Source organism: Thunnus albacares, chromosome 10 (assembly GCF_914725855.1).
Source record: "Thunnus albacares chromosome 10, fThuAlb1.1, whole genome shotgun sequence".
NCBI classification, from domain to species: Eukaryota; Metazoa; Chordata; class Actinopteri; order Scombriformes; family Scombridae; genus Thunnus; species Thunnus albacares.
In genome coordinates this window covers 23,822,011-23,848,440 of record NC_058115.1, presented here as the reverse complement: position 1 = coordinate 23,848,440, position 26,430 = coordinate 23,822,011, and the positions used below count along the sequence as shown (strand labels likewise).

Here is a 26,430-nt window from a genome sequence, read left to right as displayed (position 1 = left end):
TTCTGTATGAAGTAGATGGCAGCGAGGGCTTTGTGTGTTAGCAGCTAAATCCCATCTGATATGTGACGAAGGCATTTTTGCTCAGTAGATAAGGGGGTATATGTACCATATACTGTAGAGTCTGAAATAGTAGCCGGGGCATTTGTTTACCTTAGCTGCAGACAGAACAAGGACTTTATTTGCTCCCATTTTAATATGCTGTTAACACCAACTCAAAACTTCCTCCATGTCTCTCCATTGTCTTGATAAATTTAGTCTAACACACATTTCACTTGCGCTTATTCCATCAGTACAACAAAAACAGTGATGTCATACTCATCACTTCTCTTCTCTAACATAAACACTGTTTTCATTCACTAATTATTCCCTGTCACATCCTTTTGCAGTTCTTCAGATGTTGTTGATTAGCCTAATATAAATGAAACTCAACACCTCCTGTGCCAATATTTTACACTAAAAGCCTCCCAACAGCTCGAAAGGGCACAACCCTCCTGTTCCTGGTAGACTTTTAATTTAAATTAACATCTACATGAGGCGTGGATTTTTATTAACAGTAATTTAACAGCGCTTGAATCCAGACAGCAACTGGAATCCAGTGGTGACCAGCCATCATTTGTTCATTATGACCCTGGCCCCGGCTATCATTTGAGACTTGAGATTAAAGAATTTATGGCACTTATGTTCAAAGTATATTTGTTTTGCAGTTGTACACTAGAAACCAATGTTCTTTTTTATATTTTGGACTAACGAGTGATGAGAGACTCACCATCAACAACTATCAGTCAAACTGAGACCTTGGAATGCTGCTACCAATCAAAATTCACAGAGAAAGCAAAATGATTTTTTATTTTCTGAGATCTTCCTGGAGCTGCATCAAAGGTTGTGAGAAGCTTCTCCATTTCCTTTAGTACGGTGTATTGTGGAACAAAATATTGTCCATCAATAGCACATAGAAATCAAACAGTATGTATACTGACATCCTTGAGTGTCACTTTTCCACTATGAACACACTACATAATGAAAACCTCCATTCAGTATAAGACTGTTGTAGCTCAAACTGCCTTTTAACCCCCCTTGAAGGACGGCTCTACATAACATCGAACCTTTGAATTTCTATCAACTTTGTTTCTGTTATGTTTTAATTCATGGTCTTCGAGGAGACGGACAAGCAGAATGAAGCAACGTTTAACAGCTCAGTGATTAATAGTGTAGCATGTGAATAGGTATTTCACTGTCAGTCGAGTGGACGTGAAATGATTGCGTTCGCGTACCCATTCTTCCTGAGTGACAGACAAACAGCCCACTTCAACCAATCACACCTACTTCCTGCAAAACGCTCCAATTTGAGCATAAGGTTCACTGAACCCGTCACTGCAGGAAAATGCAGAAATTATATTCAAGGTTGCACTTGGGCATGTAAAATGAAAAGGTTTAGTGCCTGCTGGGACAGGCGAGGTACAGTAGCAGAGGGGCTAAAGAGAGAGAGAGAGAGAGAGAGAGAGAGAGGGGTGATGGATAGTCCAACTTCCTGCAGGAGAAAGGCTTGATTAATGGCTGTCCACTTGGAAAAACACACCAGCTGTGAGCGGAGATAAGTACCAATACAAAGAGCAAATTACTGTCTGTACTGTAATAATTAACCTCACAGACCAACACACATTGGAAATACAAATTTCCTTTTGAAACAGCCTCACTTCCTCTATCTAACAATACCTGCCCCCCCCCCCCAAAAAAAAGAAAAAGCAGAAGAAAAAAAAACAAACAAACAAACCAGTATCTCCTCTAGCACTGAATCCCTGTTTTAGCTCCAGGATTTAAGGCTTTTTTATGGTTGGGTGAACTGTTCCCAAAGAAGTATGTGCGAATTACTGGCTGGAGTTATGTGAAAAAAAGGGAGTCCATTGTGGAAATGACAGTCAACACACTGCTGCCAAGCTCATCGCCCAGTGCAGAATGAGTATCCAAACAGTCTTCAGTGAGATATATGGAGTGGAATAATTGCTTGTCACGCAGAAGGCAGGAAGTGATACACAAAAAGCTCACGTTTTTAGGTTTTGGACTCACTGTTGTGACTGGCCTGTAGGTAAAAGTTTAGCTCCAGCTTGAGGAGCTGTAGAGCGAGGTAAGCGTGTGGTGGGAGGGTGCTGCTAAATGTTTTCCTCCGCGGGGTGACGTTTTAACTAAAATATTTGATCAGCCTGTAGAAAATACAAGCAGGTTTGAGCAGAAAAGCGGAAAGCATTCCACCTGCCTGAACCACTCACTGTGAATGTAGATAATTATTCTTCATGCCTCGAGTTCCCAGTGGTTTTAAACCCATAAGCCCCTCAAGTCTCGCCGCACTAAAGTTAGTCTTTGATAACGGCTAATGACTGCGGCGGTGAATTCTTCAACCATAATATTATTTGAACCCGAGCTGATTAGAAACATGTGCTTTAGTGTTTGAGTGTCAGAACGATTTATGGGTCCCTCACTGATGACCTTTCCTCTCACTGTATACACGCGTCTTACATCACTCCGGCGGACGACCCACTGAGAGCTTGCTTCTATTTTCCACAACACACTCAGAAGCACAGCTCAATTACTTCCAACAGCGGCTCGCTTTTCAGTCGTTTTAGGGTGGAGGTGTGTGTAGGTAGAGAAAGAGTGTGCATTTGCATACACATACTGTCTAAGCAGTTATTTATCTATTACATAAAGAAGTAATTTCACTGTATGTGAATTGGGATTAAATGGATTTATTGTTGTGTAAAACGTGTAATGAAAATAACCTTTCCTTGAGGAGCTGTTAATCCACTTAAAAGAACTTCTGTGGAGAGTTTTTCTGTCCCGTGATGGTCTTAAGGCAGTCTGAACACTGAATCTTTGCCATTTCTTTGGAGAACAACATATTAGCTACAAGCTCCAGTAAAAAAAAAAAAAAAAGCTCCAATAAAAATCTGTATTGGCATCAGCTTTAACAAGCCATAATGTTGTCACTATTAACTCTAGACGACATGTTTGGGACTTTCCATAAAAGACTTGTTATTCCACATATGATGCCAAATTTTATTATTATTCAAACCCTGCTCAGTGTCTTTCAGTGTCTTGGACAACCGGCATAGTGAATCATGGACAGTACGATAACGTGAATGAAGGTAAATAAGGTTCATTCATCTCCTCAAAAGGTCTTATTAGATTTCTTTGGTAAATTGCACCAATCTATTGCAGTAGAATTAATCAAAGGGAATTAATGTTTGCTGCCCAGAGTGGAGACACCACAGCCAACTGGATAATAACAATGAAATGCTGCTCTGTTCAAACCAATTGTGCATATTTATATTTTGTATGTAGTGAATATTTATACTGATGATCTGATTTCTGCTACTGTTTAGCTGTGTATGAATTAGAGCCTGACATATAGATTATTTTAGCCCAATACTGTCACTTAACATATTTTTTTGGCTCCTAAACGTGCTTTTTAAAGAGCTGTGGAAAAGAAATATACGGCATTTGACATTCCAACAATATTCACTAAGATGACTAAGATGACTGTAACATTTAAAAGCTCCCCGTGGAGTTGTTTATTACTAGTAGGAGCAATGTTTTTACGAGTGGGTTCCTGCTGTGTTTGTACTGCGCACAAGGCTGCACAAGCATGCGTGTGAGCGCCACAAGACACACTCCTGTTTCAAACTGTTCTGCTGATCGGCAGTTTGTAGCGGTAACACGCAAACAGACATAGCGATGCACCAACAAAGAAAAGGAAGACTGCAAGCTAGCAAACGTGGATGTAAACAATGCATGATTTAAAAATGTTCTGCAAATGTTTTATGCAAAAGTTTTATAATGAAGGAAAAGCATTAAAAGGGGTACTCCAGTGTTTTAGTACTGTACTTCCATAAAGTTAAGGGACTCATAAGCAACAGATTCAAACATAAATTGATCAAAATCAAAGCAGCGGAGGCCAAGATATCCTGATTTTCATTCCCTAACAAAATAAAACCACAAACATTTCCCATCATGCAACGTAATAGCATCTTTTATCAGACCCTCGATGCCAAAACAGTGGAAATGAACTGATTATAACTACATAACAATACAATTTATAAAAACATCTATTTAGTCATGACAATGTGTATATACAGATCTGTCAACATACAGGAAGTGCTGATACTGATGTATTTCTGATAAGATGATACTAATCTACAGTACTGACCTGCCAATGTACAGTATCAGGTGGGGTAGATATATTTGAGTAACCTAATAAAAACAAAGCATCATGTTGTCTCTGACATTTTAGGTGTAGAGTTTTGCTATTTCAATCATATTTAATATTTCAAAAGGATATTTAAACCAGTAGATTTTGAATTTGCTTTTCATATAGGAAAACAACAACAAAAAAACTCAAATATAGTTTCATATGGTAACAACATGGTTACAACAAAGGCATGTTTCTGATACAAGTCTGTTTGGAGAGGTCAGCAGAAAGGAAGAAAAACGATGATTGTGGTCTTTATATTTGAGGCTATCTGGCTCTAACATATGCCAGCTGAACCGCAGGGAGATGTGGACGTAAAACAGAACCATGCGCATATTGTGAAGCCGGATGTTTGAAGTGGCAAAGACCTCTCGCACTCCCTCTTAAAGCCTGACCTTTACTGCAGCCCACCAACTGCTCCGTGCACGCCCGGTTCTCTCTGCGTTTACAGAGATAATCACCTCACAAACATGTGTCCGGCCCTCCATGCATGGTTTCTTTTGGATCGCTCCAGTGGCACACACATGTGATAAATGATAGGCCTCATTTCACTTTATTAGCCCACCAAGAGACTCTGGGACTCAAAGACTTTTTTCCTCCCATATCCTTGTGTTTACTGTGGTTTTTCTCACCTCAGATTGGGCGGCGGGTGCTGCGGTGGGATGTGGGGGGAGGGAGACGGTCCTCCTCGTCATGCTGGTTTCCTTACAGTCCTCTCTTATTAATGAGAGCCTCTAAACAGCAGCCTTAGCAGGAGGGGAATAGATTTCGGCAATGCCCCAGCAACTCTCAACAGCGCTCTATCAGGAAAAAGACATGAGGCAAATGGAGATAGAGGAAAGGCATTAAAACTAAAAATAGTGCAGTGCTTTTCTCCCAAAGTGAAGCAGAATTGGGTTTCAACTCTGCATGGAGCACAGTGACAATGCAAAAATACTCTGCATAAATATTGAAAACATTGTTGTTATTCAACCACGTTTGATGTTAGGAGTTATTTCTGAGAGGCTGGAAGAAGTCGGAGCCTGTAACAGCACAGCATAGGCTCGGTGCAGAGATGTCCCTTTGTTTGTTTAAAGGGCAGGAGAATCGATGGCCCCGTTTTTTGAGGCATGGCTCTGACCTCTCGCAGTGGCACCTGTATCAATCACGGGCCGGCTTCGTTCTCTGCCTCGCTGCTCGTCACATTTGTCTCTCGCGCTCGGGACCGCGGATGGAGGCTGTCTATCTACTCTCAAATGTCAGTCTACACTTCATGCCAGCTGTCAGCTGACACTGAGTAATATATAAACAGTGTTAAAATGTGACGAGAACAACTCTGGAGGAGAAATCTATTGAAGGAAAAAATTGATTTTAAGAGAGATTTAAGTGCTTGCTGTGAGGTCAGGAAAGGAAAAAAGAGAAGCCGGACCTCTCTTTGTTGAATTAATATTAAATACTTTATAGATATAAATATTCTGACAGTGGACTGAACAGCTCATTCTGCTGAAATTCAAAGGATCTCAAAAGTTACAATTATTCACATGTGGTATTGTTTGGTGTTGTTTCTGTTATCTTGGGAAAAGCAGGCTGAAATTCATTGATTTAACTGAATGAAAATCCAATTTCCACCAGAACGCACTTGTTTGTGTTGATTTGCATTTCTTATATGCTGAACTTGGAACACCTGCACATTATCCAGCAGATGTGAATATGTGACAGATGTTTGTATAAATGTTTCAGTCCAGTGAGCGTGATTTAGACATTTGACACAGGAATTTAGCGAATTCAAAAGTCGCCTAAAAGCCAATTAAAGAAGCAGTCTTCTACACAGACAGTGTCTTTTTTTATCTGTTGAATCACAGCCACACGAAATGAAACGGTGCAAAGAATAAAAATGATTTTATTGTCCATTTCACATGTCGCTGAACAGAGAGCCGATTCTTTGAATTCAGCAAACCTACTGTACACGTAAATGAACACATCAAAGAGTAAAACTTTCTCATCCGACTTTCAGACTGCAGACGATGTAAAGGCTGTTGAATATGTATTACCATATGTGAGCGCCTGTTTCACACACCCAGTAGAAAACAAAGTCAGACTAGAGAAAATTGTCCGAAGCGGCATTTTGATGGAACTGCATGCTAACTCACCGTGGTAACGACCAGCTCTCTGTTTTGATGGATTGGGCCACAGTTAATCTGTATGTATGGCCGATGCTTATGAGGCCACATTGTAATCACCCAGCCAATTCTCAGCGATCCAGGACTCCTGTCTTGGGTTGAAAGAGAGGGATGATTCACATTATGGAGTAATTAGTCTTGTTGTCACTGCCGGACCTTGACAGTGAATCCACTTGCCGGGGCTCTAAAGGGATTTGGGTGTTTGCTACCGCTGAATTCTAATCAGCATTGCCTTTAACTTGCCAAGGACGACGGCTTCAAATTTAACTTGCTGCTGCTCGTGCAGCACAGATGTCATGGATGTCACCCGTGACGAGTGCTTTTATGTGTTTTATGTTCTCTCTTGTGGGACTTTTTTGCTTTTTTTTTTTGGCATACCAGTACTACAGTATTCCACTGTGAGAGTCATTGGCTGAGTAATACTTTAAATTTGCAGCGGCAGCAGGTTGATAGAACTGGCAGCTTTATTGAGTTTGTCTTGTTATTACTGTGGGTTCTACAGTTTGATGACAGCATGCATCTGCTTTCATATATTGCTGTAGGAACTGAATCTGCTCTCCGGTATGGTCCATCAGTTACGATAGCCTCAATATGCTTGATAGAGTCTGTGACAGGCAGGGGCTCAGCCATCATTTCAGCTGTGATGGGGACAGATTGAGTTTAGGAGTTTAAGAGTGTTTTTTTTTTTTTTTTCTCCCCTGTGCCATTTGACTTTAAAAGCTGTGAGATAGAAAAAGGATTTTCCAAGTTCTTATCCTGTTTGCTATTTCTTCATGTGTGTCAAATAACTCAGAAAAGTATTTATGGGTATTTATACATCAACCTCTTTCCTCTTCCTGTGAAATGTTGCACTCATCTTGCACTCACTCGTGTACATAAATGTATTTACACTCAGTGTATACAGTACATAAATATATCCAGTCAAATGCAAGTTGGGGCCCCCAATTTACCCTTTGCATTATACAAAACAGTTGTAGTGCTGTAGCTAGTCAAGTGGTATCATGGATCTGAGTGTTTGCACATCAGTTGGCAGTAAACGTTGTTTACATTTCCAAAAGTGTGGTCTGATTTTTTTAGTTCATCCCACTGATCTAACAGCCCAGCGTCCATATTGCAGATTCTGCACCTCACAATTAATGTCCAACACCAACGTTCAATCCATCCAACACAGGAAGTTGTCCCGTTTATGTAAACCAGGAAAGATTCCAGATATTCTACATCTGATACATGTCAGATAAATGTAAAATGCGATGGTCAAAGCTGTTTATTTTTTTTGGCAGTATGTGTGATTATTAACATGGTGCTTGTAGTTCTTCAGAAAATATTCTCTCTTCTAACCAGCAATAAGAATGAGGAGTCCTCTGAGACCGTTATCTCTTTCCTCCAACCTTTCCTTTCTCTTTGTATTGTGTCTGTTATGATGAGCAAATGCCAAAAAAATCAAAGATTTCTTTGTTTCACTAGACCTATAATTTATATGACACTGTTCCTTTAATTGGCAGTCTTGGATATCAAAATGCTATACTTGATTAAACAATTTAGCTGCAATAAATTAAAAGGTTAAATTCTCTAAATAATCACCCTAATCATTCATGTTTTCGCCTTTAGTTTAAGTTTTGAAATAACTTCTTGCAGTTTGAAGTTGTGGAATATTAGAGACTCATCGAGGACTCCAACGCTTGCTTGTAAATGGCTGTAATTGCCACATTTAAGGTGTAGAGTTATATTTGAGATTATGCCTCTCTGAGGATGAAGTCAATTTCCCTGCAGGGCCATCACAGAGTGGAGATAAGGATTTTTGCAGCGGGAATACTTTACAGCTAATGTACTGTAGGCTCCAGTTTCACCTCTGTAATTCTAGTATTGATTTCAACTTAATTATTCCTCTCCTATGAGACAAAATCCATCTGCTGCTTAATGAGAGCACTTCATGTGCAAATGGGCTCATTGTTACTCTGTGATATCCATGTGAGTAATAATGTCACCTGAAAACTGTAAATGTAACTGTTCTATATTCACTCTCGTTGAAGCAGGTGAGTCCTACTTGCTGTGTGTTGTCAGGTGTTATTTCAGGAGACGAAGAAAATGCTCTAACCGGATCTGAAATACACCTGAGAGACTCACTACTACTGCTTTTTTCACGCCTGCCTGACAGTAACGACGGAAGGTGAGCGATGAAGAAAAGAGTTTCCAGTCACGACACAAAGCTTTTCATAATTATTCTGTCAGTGGTAAATGTAAACATAAGTATTTTAAGAGGCTTTGTCTTACGTACGGTACCAGTCAAAAGTTTTCCCCATTCTCTTGAATGAGAAAGTGTCTAAACTTTTGACTCGTACTGTACATGCCAGAGCTTTGCTGCAGTGCTATTTTTTTTTTCAAGGATGTACCAAATCTTCCACAGCAAATCTGTAGCACACAGCAGTAATTGTAACTGAATGGCACCCACAGCATAAAAAAAACGCCTTTGAGCTGATGTCTTTCAACACATCACTCATTGTTGCAGTTCTTTCTGCTGAAGCAGTACGAGGCGCGAGGTGACAGAAAGTGCTGAGTTATTTTTTCAGGCTTTCAATATGTTGACTTCATTCAATCGAAAAAATCCAGCTGCACTTAAAAAAAAAAAAAAAATCAAGTTTCCCTTTGGATTTATTTTTTGTTGTGTGGCCACATTGACAGCAAGTCTCAAGCTCAGATTTATGAGTCTCCTTATTCGCCTTAATGTCCCAGAAAGAGAAAATAATTTCAAGATAATAAAACAATGAAGCCTGCTGGATGTCAAGAATCAATACAGTTTGTTAGGACAAGTTGAAATCATTGTGTGGGGGTCATTGATTCCCAATAGGTGCAGGACTCACTACAGTAGCTCCTGCATGAAGCGCCCACTTCTCTCTCTAATTGTCTCTCTAGATGCTACTTAATAAGCACAGCCATCTGTCTTTTTAAATTAGTTTGTAAGTGAGTGTGAAAAGAATAAAACAAAAACATAAGCGCGTCACCCCAGAGGCCATCCGCATTAACACATCAACATGCCCGTCAATATCCCACTGGTAAATTGTAATGCTTAGATCACTGGCTTTACTGGTATGTAGCAGCGGAGGAAGACTGACAGCGGATCAACACGTCAGTAGTTTTTTTACTGTCTGTCAACTGCAGTCGATGGAATTTAGAAAGTGGGAAGACGTATTGTAGAGCAAATATGCTGTGAAAGCAGCATTAACACAGGAGCTGCTGATTGGTGAAACTTTAATGTCTCCGAAAATTCAACATTTTGAAGACTAAGATCATTTTTGAGTTTGTTCAATGGAGCTTTGAAATGGTTTCATCAGCTGGAGATCAAATAATTTTCTCAGCATGCAGAGAACAAAGTGTAGAAATCATTCGACCCCAATGAAAACACACTGTGACACATACGAGAGCACATAATAGCTTCAATATGTGTTTTGTCACTGAATAGACTTTATTTCTGAAAGATCTGATATCTACTAAGCTGATTGTGACAAACCCACAAATTACCATCACCCGACTCTGCAGTCACTCTCAGTCTCACCGCTCTGATCGACCTGTTTGCCAGCAGCGGCAGACAGCTGTTTTCAGCAAAAATCTCTGATAAAACCACTGAACACTATCTGTCCAGCACCGAACGGCAGATAGACAAACTTAACAACTAGCTGGTGAACGTAGTGGAGCATTTAGCAGCTAAAGTGCCAGAAATTTCTCTCAGGATTTGGACTTTCATTCATGGACAAAAACATGACTCCAAATGAATGATACTGTTTTTCTGTGTCTGTTGGATATGTAATGAAGCAACTGTTTGCTAACATGTTTGCTATAACAACTATACAGGGTGATAATATGTCAATGTTGTATTTACAGCTTGCTGTGCTGCACCCTAGAGGCAAAAAATCTTTTAATGCAGGTATGGAGCAGGAGCCAGAAGGTAGAGGACTGCATTGGGATCCCGCGGGTCCCATGGGACGGAAATCTCACAGGAGCGGGTGGTTATAACTTTACGGCGGGTGGGAGCAGGTGGTCAAAAATTTTACTGCAGGTCCCAGGATTATCTAGCACTGCAGACCAACTCTCACAGAGCCGGGCTGAGTGCTCAGTCAGCGCTCCTCCTGGTGCCCTCTGACCCTGCTACCTGCTGCTGCTCCTCCTCACACACACACAACCAGCTGCTGCAACCTGCCAACTTCACCTGAAGTTGGCAATATACATGAAAGCTGTATATTTTAATTACACTGTATATGTAAAAGCCCAACTAGGGACAAGAGTTGAAAATTAGCAATAGCTATAAACTCTCTGTGCAGCACATCAGTTTCATGCTCTGTATCGGAACTATGTTAAATTGCATCGTCCCTATCAAATAAAATAAAAATGACAATAACAGGCAAAGAACAGAAACACCAAAAAATCTGTGCATAGTGCGATACCGCAGGTTATTACTACATTTGCGCTCTTTTAGCAGGTAACGGCGGAGTTGTAAGCTTGCATCAATTCACTGGCTATCATCATTAGGAGCGCTTCTCCTGATCTGTGCATTAAAAGACACAAGAAACAACCACAGCCAATCACACGTTCTAAAATAATAAGTGAAATAAATAAATACAGTGTAATTTTGCCTTAGAACAGGCCTACTTATTGCACTAGAATAACTAATTATTGCACTAATATGAATGTAATTACGCACTAGAACATAATTTCTCTACATTATTACTGACAGGTATGCATCTCTTTATTAATACTACATGGTGAATGGTCAGTTTGTAGGTTTGGGTGGGATTGTTATATACACATTGTGGGAGCGGACGGTAATGGTAATCTAGCAGGAGCAAGATTAAGAAAACAATCTACCAGACGGCACTTAGCTTATCTTAGCATAAAGACAGGAAGACAGTATCTTGTTTTTTCAATCCACACGCACAACAGAAATGTAGAAACAATTTTTGTGAATTATGGGAAAGTTTCGTGCTGTAACCTGAAAAACCGCCAGGTGCAAGGCGCCAGGAGTCTCTGTGTGTAAGTACTGGGCAGACAGATAAACTGTTGTTTGTCAAGAAATAGCTGCATCACATAACTCCACCGAATACCACAAAAGTTTGGTTTGTGTTTTTGGGGAATAAACTTTCTGTGAGATTGTGGGTTTCGTTTGCTGAATGTTAAACTATTCCTCTAAGTGTGAAAAGGGCAGGATTTGGTGGTTTGTGTAATTTTGTGGGTTTTTGATTCCATTGCATTAAAGGTTATGTCTTACTCATACCCCATATAAAGTTTGGTAGATGTTTGGCATCTTTGGAGGAGATGATTATATGCAAGAACATGCAAAACAGCCAAAACTACAATTAAACAGGAGCAAAAAAGAGAGACTATAATAAAAAACAAGTAAAATTAACATAATGAAACATACCAATTTACCTTTTCAACCTCACCTAAACTGGTCAGAAAGATTAACACAATGTCAAACTTAATTACTTAAGATAATTTGAGAATTTGTAAAATGCTGGTTAGAAATTATTTAATACTTGGAACTGGATAACTGGATAATGTTCTTGTTAAAAGGCAAAGAAGCAGCTTTTTCACAGATGCAGTTTATGAAATATGGTCTGTATAAATACAACATGTTATAAATGAACTGTGCAAAATTCAATTAAAATAACAGTAGCAGCAGTGAGATAGGCTTTACCCGATCATTTTTCCCCCCCACTCAAACATTTCTAGTTTGTTGCCTTTTTAGTTTTCTTCTCTCCTTCAAAGCCGTTCCTTCCTTCTATCGTTAATTGCGTCCTTTGTGTCTTACCGAGCCGTCTTTCTCTTGATCTCAGTGTTTGTGTGTTGTTTGCCTAATGCCTCTCTCAATTATTGATGGTTCCTCTGGATTTTAATCTTTTATATATTAAAAGTCAATTTACAGGGAGCATGAACACATTAAACACCCACAGCTATTCATTTCCTCACTTTAAAAGGAAGAGCAGGGAGCAAAGGCAAAGCTCTTTCACTAGAGTGAAGTGTACATACAAAAGCAAGGCTCTCATCTTAAGATTAATGTGCAGCAGCTGCTTCACTGCTCGGTACAGAAACATAAAATAACCTTCCAGCTTCAGTTCAGATGTGCTGCTGTATACAGTATGTGTGAAGACACTGGAACAGCCTGTTGGCTTTTGATTAATAAAACACAATTCACCTGATCACAGCTTTTTCATCTTTAATGAGCAAGAAGAAGAGTGACACGCTGTCATGACAGCAGATGAAAGACAAAAAAGAAAATGGGCTTCATCGCAGCAGGAAGCACAGGAACTTTTTTTCTCTGGGTGTGTCAGAGGAAAATGTCAAAGAGAAGTTTTCAGAATAGTTTGTATTTAAATACTTTATAACAGTAGAAGGGATGTACCAGTCTTTAAGAGTACTGATCTACATTTGTCCACTTTGCTGCTTTTGATTGCACAGATCTAACATGAGGTTATTCATGCAGCAGTGGAGGCTTTTTGTCCTGTGCAGACACACGGTGACCGGTTGGTTTTTCTAAGGAAATTTCTTGGACGAACAGGAAACAGGCGGTGTTGCCATCTTTGGCAGGACACATGAGGGAGAAAAAACAAAAAAAATCCTGGATAAACTGATCTCAAAGACACCAAAGCAGGAAACGAATCAGAAAATTAAAAACCAAAGGAATCAAAGAGGTTTCCAAAATCAAAACACAATGGTTTCACAGATAACCACTTTAAAGGCACAATCTGTGATCCAGACAAAAAAACATGTTCATACAGCAACACAAAGCATTAAAACGTAGTTTTGGAACCTGCTACTACTCCTACAGTGATTTAAATGCAAGGAATAATACTAGACAACATCTAAATCTAAGATATTGATGTTCAGATGCTGTTTAAGGTTTGTTTATATCAGTTATGTTGTAAACACAATACGAAAAAAAGCCCCCCCTCTTCAATTATGATCAGCTGACAAACACAGAATTAATTTTTATCATTAAAGCCCCTGAAAACCTTCAAATCTTAAGTATTTCTCTGTAACAAAATAAACACTCATCACATCACTAAATAGAGCAGGTTGTAGCTTAAAATAGAGGGAATGGTTAGAAATATAATACAATTAAAATAGAAAGTTTTGCTAACTAATACCATAAGCCTAAACTTGTTTATTGGTCCAGGCTGGATAATCAAACGTTAAAGTTGATGTTGCTCCAAGTCTGTTCTGTTCTCTGCTGGTGAAGACAAGTATAATCCAGGAACTGGGATATAAGGCTGCAACTAACAATTATTTTTATATTCAATTAATTGTTTGGTCTATAAAACATCAGAAAACTCTGAAAAATGCCCATCAAATTCTCCCACAACCCAGGTTGATATTATCAAACATCTTGTTTTGTCCAACAAACAGTCTAAGAAGAAAAGATATTTCATTTGCTGCTATGATAAGAGAAGGAAAAGCAGGAAATTCTCTCAAAATTTAAAAGGCTGGAACCAAATGTTTGGCATTTTTGCTTGAAAAATTACTTAAAATAGGAAAATAGTTGCCAATTAATTTTCTGTTTATCAACCAATAGATTAAATGACTAATTGTTGCAGCTCTACTCAGATACCAGTATAATTAGCTGCTGAAATGTTTCCTTAGCTGTCGTTTCTGTGGTTGCCATGGTCACATGGTTCAACTTTTTCAACTTGGGCTCCAAGTTAAAAAAAAAAAAAAAAGATCTACAACCTCACGACCCACCAACTGTCCACTTCCAACGTTGCTGAAATCTGTTTGGTGCACTGAAATATGTGACATCACTTTCTTCTAAACGAGCTCTGTCAACACGGAGAAAAAGAAGAAATACAGAAATAAAACAAAACTCTGCTAAATTTGGCAGAAAAGTGTGTTCATGGAGGATCCCATCTTTAATAGAAAAAGACCGAGATCTTCAGTTATGTACGAAAATTTCGCCATGATTTGACTTGAAATGATTTTACTAGTTGAGGGAAGTGTTTTTCTCTATTTTAAGTTTTGTGTTGACTATGTGAGACACAACAGTCCAACAGCATCAGTATAAAACACACATATGACATCTTTCAGGTGTAACAATGATGTTTCACTCTTATTTCTATATCATTTATCATCAAGTAATCAGATTTAAAATTGACAGAATTTCCTTTAATATTGTTCTACCAATTCTTGATTGTAGATAATTATAATTAATTATATTTCTATGAGAATTTTAAAAGAAATACTGAAACATGTCATGTTTAATCCTGACACAGACAGACAGAACAAACATTTGGATCAAAAACAGTGAAAACATAATCTTAATGAAAAGAATATAGGTGCCAGTTTGGTAGGTGAATATCTGACAGTATACAACTATAAATATGAAATAACTTTCATATTAGAGGTGACACAGTGAAGATGATCGTGTCCTTTTAGGTCATCTCTCGATCTACACTAGGAAATTACCTGTTAGACTGAAGACAAATGACCAGCGTGTCATGCATCATAAAACATAGACAATTACATATAGTGTCAAAGAAATTCAAAGTGTATAAACTTTCATTCTGAGACATTTAATAGAAGCAGATATCTGACGTCGAGAAAAGCAGTTTATATGTAAACATAAGCTTTAGCTACTTGTACTGGGATAATTCTGAACAGATGGTCTGATTTTGTTGGAGCTCAGCGATAAAACAACCAGCTTCCTGACAGATGATGTTCATGCTCTGTGGTTATATTGTGTGTCATGACTGTAAATAAAACCCTCTTTAAATGATTTGCCCTCATTTAATTTCCTATAAAACCTACAATCGGTCAGCTGCAGTCTATAGACGGTGGCGTGGCTCATAGGTGACTTTTGTCAAGGTGTCTAAATGATTAAAGAGCACAAAAGCCAAGATCACTGTGTGCTTTCAGCGGGTTTTTAGAAGGATGTGTGAGGTTATATTACCACTGTCAAGGTCAGTGGTTTAAAAGGGTCACAAAGTGTATTATGCACACTTCCATTTGGCCATCTCCCATGAGATCTGTAAAAATAAAATTACCAAACATCTCAGATTGTAGCATTCATCAAAAAGCACTTGTGCAGGCATTTATTCAAGTATTTACTCTCAGGTGCCATTTCCAAAAGGTCAAAAGGGGATTTTCTTTTTGTCTCTCTGTGGAAGTGTTTCAGTTTCTCTTTTCTCTCTCAGTGATAATGAGAACGCAAACCTTACTGTGATAGAGGGCAAAAATGGAGGTAAATTTTTCAGCTAAAGCATTTGGACGGGCATTTTCTCTCTGCGGCGCAGAGGCTGTGTTTGCCTCAGTTTAGCTTATCATTCATGTAGAGTTGTTTGCGATAAAGGCATAAATCTCACAGCGGCACAGTGGCAACCAAACAAAATGGGAAGGTCACAAGAAAATCTTTTAACAGTTAAAGCACCCCTGACGTTCCCTTTGTTAAGCCGCTTTTGGCAGTTTTGAAAAGATGAGACTCCTATCTAGTCAAGTGAGGTAAATTTTATTTGTATAGCCCAATATCACAAATCACAAATTTGCCTCAGGAGGCTTTACAATCTGTACAGCAATACAACATCTCCTGTCCTTAAACCCTCGATTCAAATAACGAAAAACGCTTTAAAAAACCCTTTAATGGGGGGGAAAAAATGGTAGAAACCTCAGGGGGAACAACAGAGGAGGGATCCCTCTCTGAGGACGGACCGATGTGCAATAGATGTGTGTATCTACAATTCAATTGAATTTTTTAATATATTTTTTTAAGGTCAATGTCACTTTGGGTCCATGAAACAAGGATGATGTGAGAACTGTGAATGCATTTCACTTCTAGCAAAACAGAAAAGACTGGCCTCAGTCATACCAGTTTGCATTTGACAGCTGGTTTCTCTTTATTCTGTGATTATGTCTTTCTGATGTTCTGGTTTCTTCATAAAGCTTCTCAGAATTTAAGGAACGAGTCATCTCCTGGCTACTTTATGGCATGAAAGTATTTATTCTCCTTTTAACTGTCTATTCCATTTTATTCTCAGACTGGAAACCAGTGTAATCATTGAGGGTTATTTTAGCAGTTTGGTAATGGCCATCATTCCGCAGCACTTTATTCTTCCACGTCCAAGAAAAGACACATTGTCCTGGTCAGTAAAGACCTCAAATGTTCCCCAGCATCCCGTTTCTCACCATGGTGATAATGTAGTTAAATGTGGTCCCTGTGGTTCGTGCGCTGTCTTGCATTTAAACACCAAAACTCAACAAACAACTTTTTTGAACTCCAAGTCTGTTATTATAAATAAACAAGGATATAAAGGAAAATATGAAAATATGGTGGTGATGTAATTTCAACAGTCATTCATGGCAGGGGTTACTTCTTGGCACCTTCTCATATTTAACAACAGGAAGTATTTTTTATTTTTTATTTACACACGTAACAATATTTTGTGAAGACTGTAAATAATGCAGTATTACAAACTCCTGCAGGACTCTAAGACACCTCATCATAGTCTAAAATAAAATAAATACTGAACACACACAAGGCTTTAGTAGCCAGTGGCTAATATCCTCCTCAAATTATGTTAGTTTACTATTTGGATCATTCAGACATTCATACTGTATGTACATGTAAAATGTTCACTGTCGTTGTTTTTTAGTTATTTCCACACTATCTGCACATGCTAAAATGATTAGTTCATTAATTTGCTTTTCTCTATTATAACATGATCATCATAATTATTAACAGTGTCCAACATAACATTGTGTCCCACTTGGCCCCTTGTATATTTTCACTGGCCCGGCAGCCAAAAACTGAAAATAACTCTTTTCTTCCATAATTTTGGTGAATTATTCATTGTATACTTTATATGTGCAGTGAAGTTCCCTTTAGATTTGGTTGTTTTCCTTTAGTTATGGATATGTAATGTTGACATATTACACAATTATGCAAATTATAAAATTAGGCACATATTGTCAGTAAATCAGTCAATGAATGGAGTATAAATGTAGGTTTCTCCATGTTTTGTGTAAAGCCAGAAAGTATGAAACACAAAGGGAGAAGAGACCAGAATTTATGATAAAAACATTTCAGAGAGAATTGATGACCTTAGTAATAAACTCTTGTGTCAAGAACTGAGACGATGCTCAGAGATCTGCAGAAATGTACTCGTTAAGAACAGTGAGAGAAAGAACATAATAGCGTTTGTTTGTGTGTGTGCGTGTGTTCACTCTAAGCTCCTTCTGTCTGCTTCTGTGAGCCACCTGTCCGCCACAGACATGGAGCTGAACTGATATGAATGAATGAAAAGGAGAAATGCAGGGAAGGAAAATGTAACAGAAACTAAGAGCGTCTGTCTCCGCAGTGAACCATCTGTTGAGGGTTTGATGGTTATTTATTTGTGCTTTAGAATGTAAGCGCGGTGAAACAATCAGAAAATAACATTTTATTTCTCTCATTCACTGCTTTGTTCTTGCTACGCTGCTGCTCGCTCTCTCTTCTTCTCTCATCTTTTTTAAAATGAGTCAGGAAGTCAACAGCAAAGCCTAGCTTTAGCTTTTTTCATTAACAAAGAGAAATGTCCTCCCCTCATCCTACACTGTATACCAATGCCTCTGATTGGCAGTCATGGGTATATATTAGCCAATCAACTTGCCCTGCATAAACATTTACTGGCCTCAGGCCATCGGTTCTGTCAGACCCTGATTAATATCTTTGGGTTTTGGACTGTTGGTCTGACAAATCAAGACATTTGATGACGTCACCTTTACTGAACATCCATAGGAATCCTCATACATCTTTTGGCACATTACACCATTCAATTGATAACTGATATTTTATGGACTTAATGATTAATCAGTTAATTGTGGGTTGCAGCCCTACTTTGGGATTATATTTGAAAACAAATATGTCCACTCACCATTCTGACATCTGAGCATTAAGTGCATTGTTACTGAACGTTATGGCCAGTGTCAGCGTCATAACACACAACTTCATATTGTGGGTTTGAATCCAGCCTGAAACTCAACATCAAGCATCTGGTCTCCTCCAGCATTTCTTGACTCTCTTTACTTTAAGTTGTTCAATAAAGGCAGAAAAGCTCCTTAAATAACAAGCAAAGTAAATAGGAAGAAAGGTACTATTTTAGTGCAATAAATTCAAAGGATTAATTTCCCAAAATACTAAAAGGCTAAAAAGAGCTAAAAGGGTTATTCCACGACTAAATGCTTTAGTTTCCAAAGTAATTATTATTATTATTATTTTATTCAAACATCCTCAGGTATCTGAGCCTCAGGCTGCCACACAAATGCTAATTTTAAGAACCCACTGGCTTCTCATTTTCTAAGATTATGGTCCTCAGTTAGCCCTAAATGAGTTTCTCTCAGGGCTTTTTTTTTTTAAAGCTTTCTGATTTCTATAGTCTGAAGTGCTCAACAAAGCGCTGCTGCACTGGGGATATTATTTCAGCCGCCGCTGACACAGACCTGGAGAATAACAATACAGCCAAAATTCACATCACCACCCTCTTTTTCTCCTTTCCATCTTCCAGGCTCTCCAACTGTCAGTCTTTCATTGTCTACTTCTTGCTATAATAACAAAATGAGGCATTTAATTATCTCAAGTTGAATGACCAGAGTATCTAAAGTGTGATTTCTAATTGTACTGCTGCTTTTTTTGTAAATGTCATTTGCCAAAGATCCAAATGCCATTTTCCAGTATGTGTACATGAAATTGCCTCCTCTTTATTTTAGCCATTTATTGTGCTGTTGCGGCTATTGAATGTCTCCCCAAAGAGGCAGATTCATCCATTTTGGGGGCTGAATAGATGCGTTGCCAATAGGCTGCTGCAGGTATTTATGTGCATGACACAAAATTTCACTTTTGTCAAAGAACGGGTAATAAGCGGGATGAATGACACCCTATTTGAGTGTCATTCATCCTCTGTTTTGTTTAAAGGTTAGACTTGAGAGATAAGATGAGATGTGTGTGGATTAGTTGTTAGTGTGTGAATGTGAGACAGTATTTGCTGTAGTTTTCATAACGCTTAAAATATTTGGCATAATTTTTTTATATCAGATCTTTAATAGATTTACTGCAAAGTTACTGCATCTCCAAACCTTTTCTGAAGCTATAATAGTTGTGCTGAAACACCAGATATGTTGATAAAACTAGGAAATTAGCTGAATAAAACATTTGTAACTGTAGTGGTTCAGTCTTCATTCTGTAATTACTTCTCTCTAGAGTGCTTTTCATTGTTGGTGGCAGAGTCCGCCATTCACCAAGCTGAAAGATTCACAGCAAACAATGCATGCATGTAATGCAGTGTTACAGTTTTTAATTTTACCTAATTGATATCAGCCTCACTGTTTTCTGTTAACTTTCCTAACGTTAAATCAGAACTGTATTAAGTTACTGCTAATGCAAAAACCAACATTTCCTGCTGGAGCCAGTTGACATTAAAAGCGTGTTAGGGTTGGAGTCAATTGGTGAAACAACGCGTAGCTTTCCATATATTTGTTGTCTGATCAGTTTTAAATATCGCAGGGAATAATGGAGCAAGGAGGAACAGGTACAGTGAGTTGTTGGATGAAGAGTTTGGTAACCAACTCCTTTTCAGTGCCCTGTTGTGTGGTAATCTACTGGCACTGTATGCAACATGAAACAAGATCACGGTTTCAGTTACTACTAACTGACGTCAACATAAACAAAGTATGAGTTTGTTTGGTTGCACTGTGAAAAGTTACATCAGTTGCTCTTCTGTTGTATTTTTGACAAGGTAGCTTAGGTAACAAGGTAGAATTATTAAACTGCACTTGCTCTAACACGGTAACTACAGGTATCACATCAACCAGATCTTACATCTTTAAAGCCCCCTCCAGTCAAAAATATGTTTTCCTTCTTGGAGGTTCACTGTGCAGAATGATGTATGTGCAGAGTTTGACACTGGAAAACTATTTTCTAATTCATCTGCTGAAAGTGAAAAGTAGCTGTGTTCACTGAAAATCAGATTTTAATGGGTGGACCTATTACCATGATTTATGACATCACAATTAGGGCTGCACAATTAATTGAATATTAATCTTAATCACGATTTCGGCTTCCCACAATTAAATGAAGGCGATCGACTGCGCTATTGACGTTTAAAATGCATGCTCCACTGCATATCAAATCAAGCACTTCCTCAACTAACGGTCAGCCAGCCACCAGGGGGCGATCGAGATGTTTTGGCTTCACTGCAGTCCAGAGTAGAAGTGTAAAATCAAATGTCTGGAGCAGAAGGCGAAGAGCTAGTCCCTCGAAAAGGATCATCATCTGTTGTTTGGAAGTATTTCGGATTTAAGGCGAGTGATGGAAACCAAGAACAAATCATATGCAAAGAGTGCTTTAGAGTTGTGTCTGCGCCGCAAAGCAACACAACTAACTTTTCCACTGGAAAAAAACACCACAAACTGCAGTATGATGGATGTATGAAGGCCAAGAATAACATTGCTAATGTGATCCCTTCAAACAATTATTTCTCTAAAGTGGCATTACGTGCGCTGTATGCAAAACATCGAGGGGAAATAGAAAGGGGTGTCACAGCTGTCGAGTACTTTGCGACTATCACTGACCTATGGTCAAGCAGAACAATGGAGCTGTATATGAGCCTGACAATTCATTACATCAACGGTGATTTTACAATGAAGAGTCGATGCCTGCAAACTTCATTTTTCCCACAAGACAACACAGGAGAGTCAATCGCCCAGGGACTGAGGGAGGCGATGGCCTCTTGGAGCTTGCAGGAGGAGAGACTTGTCTGCACTACAAGACAACGGATCAAATGTTGTGAAGGCAGCTTCTCTAAATAAATGGACGAGGCTCCAGCGCTTTGGCCATAGGATCCATCTAGCAATAGATGGGTAGCAGGATATATTTTTAAAAAAGAAAGACAAAATTGGCTCGACAGCGCCCCCTAGAAAATTAGGAAAATTGAGCCCCTCGATACAGATTGTTGTAGAAGAATGAAATTCGGTATGCATATGTATGATGACCAGACACACCAAAAAGTCTCTTGGTGACATACCCAACGTCCAACAGGAAGTCGGCCATCTTGGATCAAAGTTGCGATTTTGACCACCTACTGGCAACAGGAAGTATTAAGCTCCACTCTTTTGCAAACTACTCCTAGCAGGTTAGTCAGAAACACATAAAATTTGTTAAGCCAAGGTGTAAGACCTTGATGATGATAACTCCTGAAGCCTTTGAATTTTCATCAAAAGCCGTTGCTATGGCAACACATTGTTCGACACAAAATACGAAGCTGTTTTTAAGGGCCAAGACATGCTTGAAAACTCACAAAACTTTGCACACACATAGCAGGTTTTACAGTCTATAATATCGTATCGGTGGCTGGCATGAGTGTGGCAGAATGGCTCTACAGTGCCCCCTACAATATTTCAACAAAGCAGCCCCCACGCCACGTTAAACCTACATGTATGAAACTTACACATGTACACACATGTATCATGCCAGGGCGCACAAAAAAGTCTCTGGGACCCATAGCTGAAACCCAACAGGAAGTTGGCCATTTTGAATTTAGTGGTCAATTTTGGCTATTTCACATGTCTTATATTTTAACGAACTCCTCCAACAGAATTCATCATAACGACTTCAAAATCAGTGTGTGTCATCTAGACTAGTTTGTGATCAAAAGTTATTAAAAGATTTAGTTATCGTTGAAGCGTGTGGCTGTGGCGTGGCGTTGAGTTTTGATGTTTCGCCATTCCAGAGGAAATTGCTATAACTTTAGTGTAAATGCTCGAATCTGCCCCAAACTTTCCATGTTTGATAAGAGTCCCGGCCTGAATATTCAATCAGTAATGCAAACTGGCTCCATAGCACCCCCTATGAAATTTCAAGGAAATTTCTCCTTCTTGCACTGTCTGAAAACAGCCTGGGTCTGAACACATCTACATGCAAGTGACAGAAGCCCATCGATTGCGCCACGCAGCGAGGTACGCAAGGGTGCGAGGGCCCGATCATCGCTGCTTGCAGCTTTAATTCATTTAAATATTTTGTTTTATCTGTGCTGTTTGTGTTAACGTATGTGAATACTTTGTTAATAACAATAGTAATATAACAATAATATGATGGGGATTGTTTATCAAAAGTGTACGGGCAAGGCAAGTTTATTTATATAGCACAGTTCATACACATTGGCAATTCAAAGTGCTTTACACATGAACAGATAGAAGAACATTAAAAAACAAGAGATAAAATCAGAGAAAAAAAGTGCATTAAAACAGCTTAAAAGAACACAAAGATTAAAAAGGAAGAGTGCAGATAAGGTTTTATTCTGTGCTTTAATTTTACATATGAATCTCTCAAGTTCTTTTTTAGAGAATGCAATGAGAGATACCTGAATTGACCGTGTAGTGGGCCTCTGCAAAAAGCTGCTGAGCAGTTTCTCCTAGGCGTGAAAAGGAGCTATCTGGGGATCAAGGCAGGCCATGATAAAAAGAGTCCTGGAGTAGTAGAGGGCCATTGCTCATGTCTTGTCCACTGACAGACAGGCCCGACACCTCATCCCCACGTGGCAGGACACTGATGTCCTGGAGGCCATCAACAAATCCCTCCGCCCCTCTGACTGAGTTTACTGATGTGCTTTCCAGTGGGAAGTATGTCAGTGTTTCCGTTGTAAAGCCAGTCCTCCACCTTTTCAACTCCTCTATCCTGAAAGTGAAGGATGATGATCCAGACCTAACATGCACCATCAAAACCAAAATCCTGAGCTATTTGGATGAGAAGTACAAGGACCCTCTGACACAAGAACTACTTGACCTGGCCTCTGCTCTTGACCCACGGTTCAAGTGGATACATCAGTGAGGACGATGTTGCACCAATCCAAGCCAGACTTATTTCTCAGATGGCGAGGACTGCGCTTACAGGCATGTTAGTGAGTAATTATTGTGATTACAGACACAGAACTTATTATAATTGAATGAAATGAATTGGATTAAAATGTGCTATGAAATCAAGTGCTGTAATGTGCTGTAATCTACTTTCTGGATATGGGTGTTAAATATGTTTCATTAGATTTAATTTGGTATTCATATTTTATTTACCATACTCTTTAGAAGGAGATGAGCCCAACTGATCCACACGTTGAGACTGCTGAGGATGCACCCACTTCAAAAAAATAGACCTTGTGGAGTTTCTTTAAGACCACTGAGGGAACCACACCAAGACCCTCTCCCCACCAGGAACAACAAGCTATAGCCTCTGAGCTACAGTCTTACCTACAATTAAGCAACCTTGACAGTGAGGAGGACTGGCAAAACTGGCAAAAAAGTATTTGTGCATTCCGGCCACAAGAGGGTCTTTAGCTCTGGGAGAAATCTAGTGACCTACCTTTGCTCGTCCCTCAAGCCAGAAAATGTTGACAGGCTCATGATTCTTGCCAAAAACCTGTAAACACTATGTTATTGCTTTTTCTGCACAGGCCTGAACTGTTTTCATTTGGTTGCATACTCTGATGGCTTATTCATTTTTAGTAAGCCTATATTTTGGGTACAGTTTTATTATATTTTGCTTCTCAGAGATGAACTGAATTCAGGTGAATAAGAACCTTATTTTAAGTCTTATTTTGATGCAAAGATTTGCACATTAGCAAGAATGTATCACAACATGGAGGTGAAAGCAGTGCTCTGTTGATTTAATTTTGGGTAAAAAGTTTTGGTACAGTTTTATTTATATTTTGCATCTAGGAGATTCTCTGAATTCAAGTGAATAAGTACCTTATTTCAAGTCTTATTTTGATGCAACAATTTGTACATTAGCAGGAATGTATCACAACATGGAGGTGAAAGCAGTGCTCTGCTGATTTAATTTTGGGTAAAAAGTTTTGGTAGAATTTCATTTATATTTTGCTTCTTGGAGATGCACTGAATTCAGGTGAATAAGAACCTTATTTTAAGGCTTATTTTGATGCAAAGACTTGCACATTAGCAAGAATGTAGCACAACATGGAAGTGAAAAAGTTGTGGTACAGTTTTATTTATATTTTGCATCTAGCAGATGCATTGTGAATAAGGACCAGGTTTATTTTGAATCAAAGATATAACATGGAAGTGAAAGCCGTGCTCTGTTTATTTAAATGTGAAAGTGCAATAAAAATATTTTGTCCCTTAAATCAATGAATAATTGCAATAAATCATCGTGATCTCAATGTTGATCAAAATAATCATGATTATCATTTTGGCCATAATCGTGCAGTCGTAATCACAAGTCATTTGGAAACCAATCCTGGTCTAATATTCAGCTTTCAAAAGTGTGATGTGAAAACCAGAAGCCTCCAGTGCTCATAAACTGAGAATGGACTTTACAGTGAAGTAGGAGAGACATCATGTTCAGCACTTAAAGAGGTCATATTATGCCCCTTTTCCAGTTTAATATTTTCATTTTTGTGGTCTATTTACAAACATTTGTATGTTTTTAATGGACAAAAAGCATGTAGTTTTAGCTGTAGAAGCCATGGATACAGCCTATCCGTCTCACTGCAATGGCCACCGCTGAGGATAATGTTATCCAAACTTTGGAAGGTTGTGCAATGACAAATTTGCTTCCTGGCATCCAACAGCTGTCCAGCGTTTCCCCCACTACTGTCTCTCCTCTGCTCCGGTCTGTGTGCTTGAAGGGGCTAAGCCACGCCCCCAGTGACACACAGAGAGCAGAGGAGAGGAGAGAAAGTAGCACGACCATAAATGACAGCAAAACATAGTAGAGACTCTCACACTGAGTTGACATGAAACGAGTGCACATTAGGTTAATAACATAAATAAACAGTTTGTTTCTTTCAGGAGGGGCAGGATGCAAAATGCTGAGTGTATAATTGTGACATCACAAGGTTATGGAAGTCCAAATGGCTTGTTTAAAGGCACAGTTTCTGAATACAGGCTGTATGCATTTCTCTGTGGACTGAGCCTATATATAGCACCTAGACCTGCTTTATAATCAAAAAATAAAAGAAAATCTCTCTTAGCACCATAGATCCCCTTTAAACGTCTGAAATGAAATGTATTTTTTTAAATTTTAAATGAGGGAGAAGGAGTAGATGCCTAATTAAGGATTTTAATGAGGTAATTATACTTTTTGTGTGGAAAAATCATATCAGACACATTATTGTTTCAAGCAGAGTATTTTTTTTGTCTTAATACATGTCTGGAGGGGATCTTTAAGTATTATAACTTAACAGACAGTTACTAGTCTATCTACCTGTTGTTAGATATCTGGGTGTTTCAGCCATGCTACATACAGTACTACATACTTAGTTTGATATGTAGATTTATTGAAGTGTAATTGAAACATTTCATCAATAATTGTGAAATGCGGCTGGATGTTTGAGATGGATGCAGTACATAAAAAAATGTTTTGTAACTGTAACTCAGATATGTCAACAGTCTTATGCTTATGAGCATAAATGGTTGGCCATTCATATGGAAGCAACACAAAGATAAAAGTATTAGGGAGAGAAACAGAAAAAAAGACCCTTTCAGTGGCCTGAGGGCTGTGACTGGTAAAAATCTGCTGATGTTTTGGCTAATTGCAAGAAATTATCAAATGTAATGCTGGATGTGACTTGGTAAGGAGGCTTTGCACTTGGAAAAATTGGAGAAATCCATGTTGAATGTGAATGCTGTGCAAGATGAATATATTATCTTGACTGTTGACTGCCTCCCTGTATTGCAGGATTCAGTTCCTCTCCATGAAACACTTATCTCCTTATTCCACTAATTGGAGAAAATGAGGTGGGGAAAATATTTTCAGACGAAAATTGCTCATTTACAAGAAGCAGCAATTGTAGTAAATTTGCTTATTTTTAGTCAAGTAATGCCATCATGTCTTATTCCAATTATGTCTTTGTACTGTATGTTGGAGAGGAGCAAAATAATTGTGAAGAACATGTTCTTGTCACAAACGTCAGTCCTTCTCAACCACAGTGGGAGGCTGAATTCATCAGTGAGTCTGGGGAGGATGGATTAGCTATAATGGGGATGCTCAGAATAAACCCTGAACTGGAATTT

At 38.7% G+C, this 26,430-nt stretch overlaps 1 long non-coding RNA gene across 4 annotated transcripts in view; it reads right to left on the bottom strand.

Annotated features, from left to right (window-relative positions):
- The window catches only part of LOC122990427, a 188,667-nt gene that overhangs the window by 96,059 nt on the left and 66,178 nt on the right, over positions 1-26,430 (bottom strand). For all 4 annotated transcript variants that reach the window (XR_006405355.1, XR_006405353.1, XR_006405352.1 and 1 more), the window contains one exon: positions 4,873-5,040. This is a non-coding gene — a long non-coding RNA (uncharacterized LOC122990427). The remainder of the gene's footprint in view (positions 1-4,872; positions 5,041-26,430) is intronic.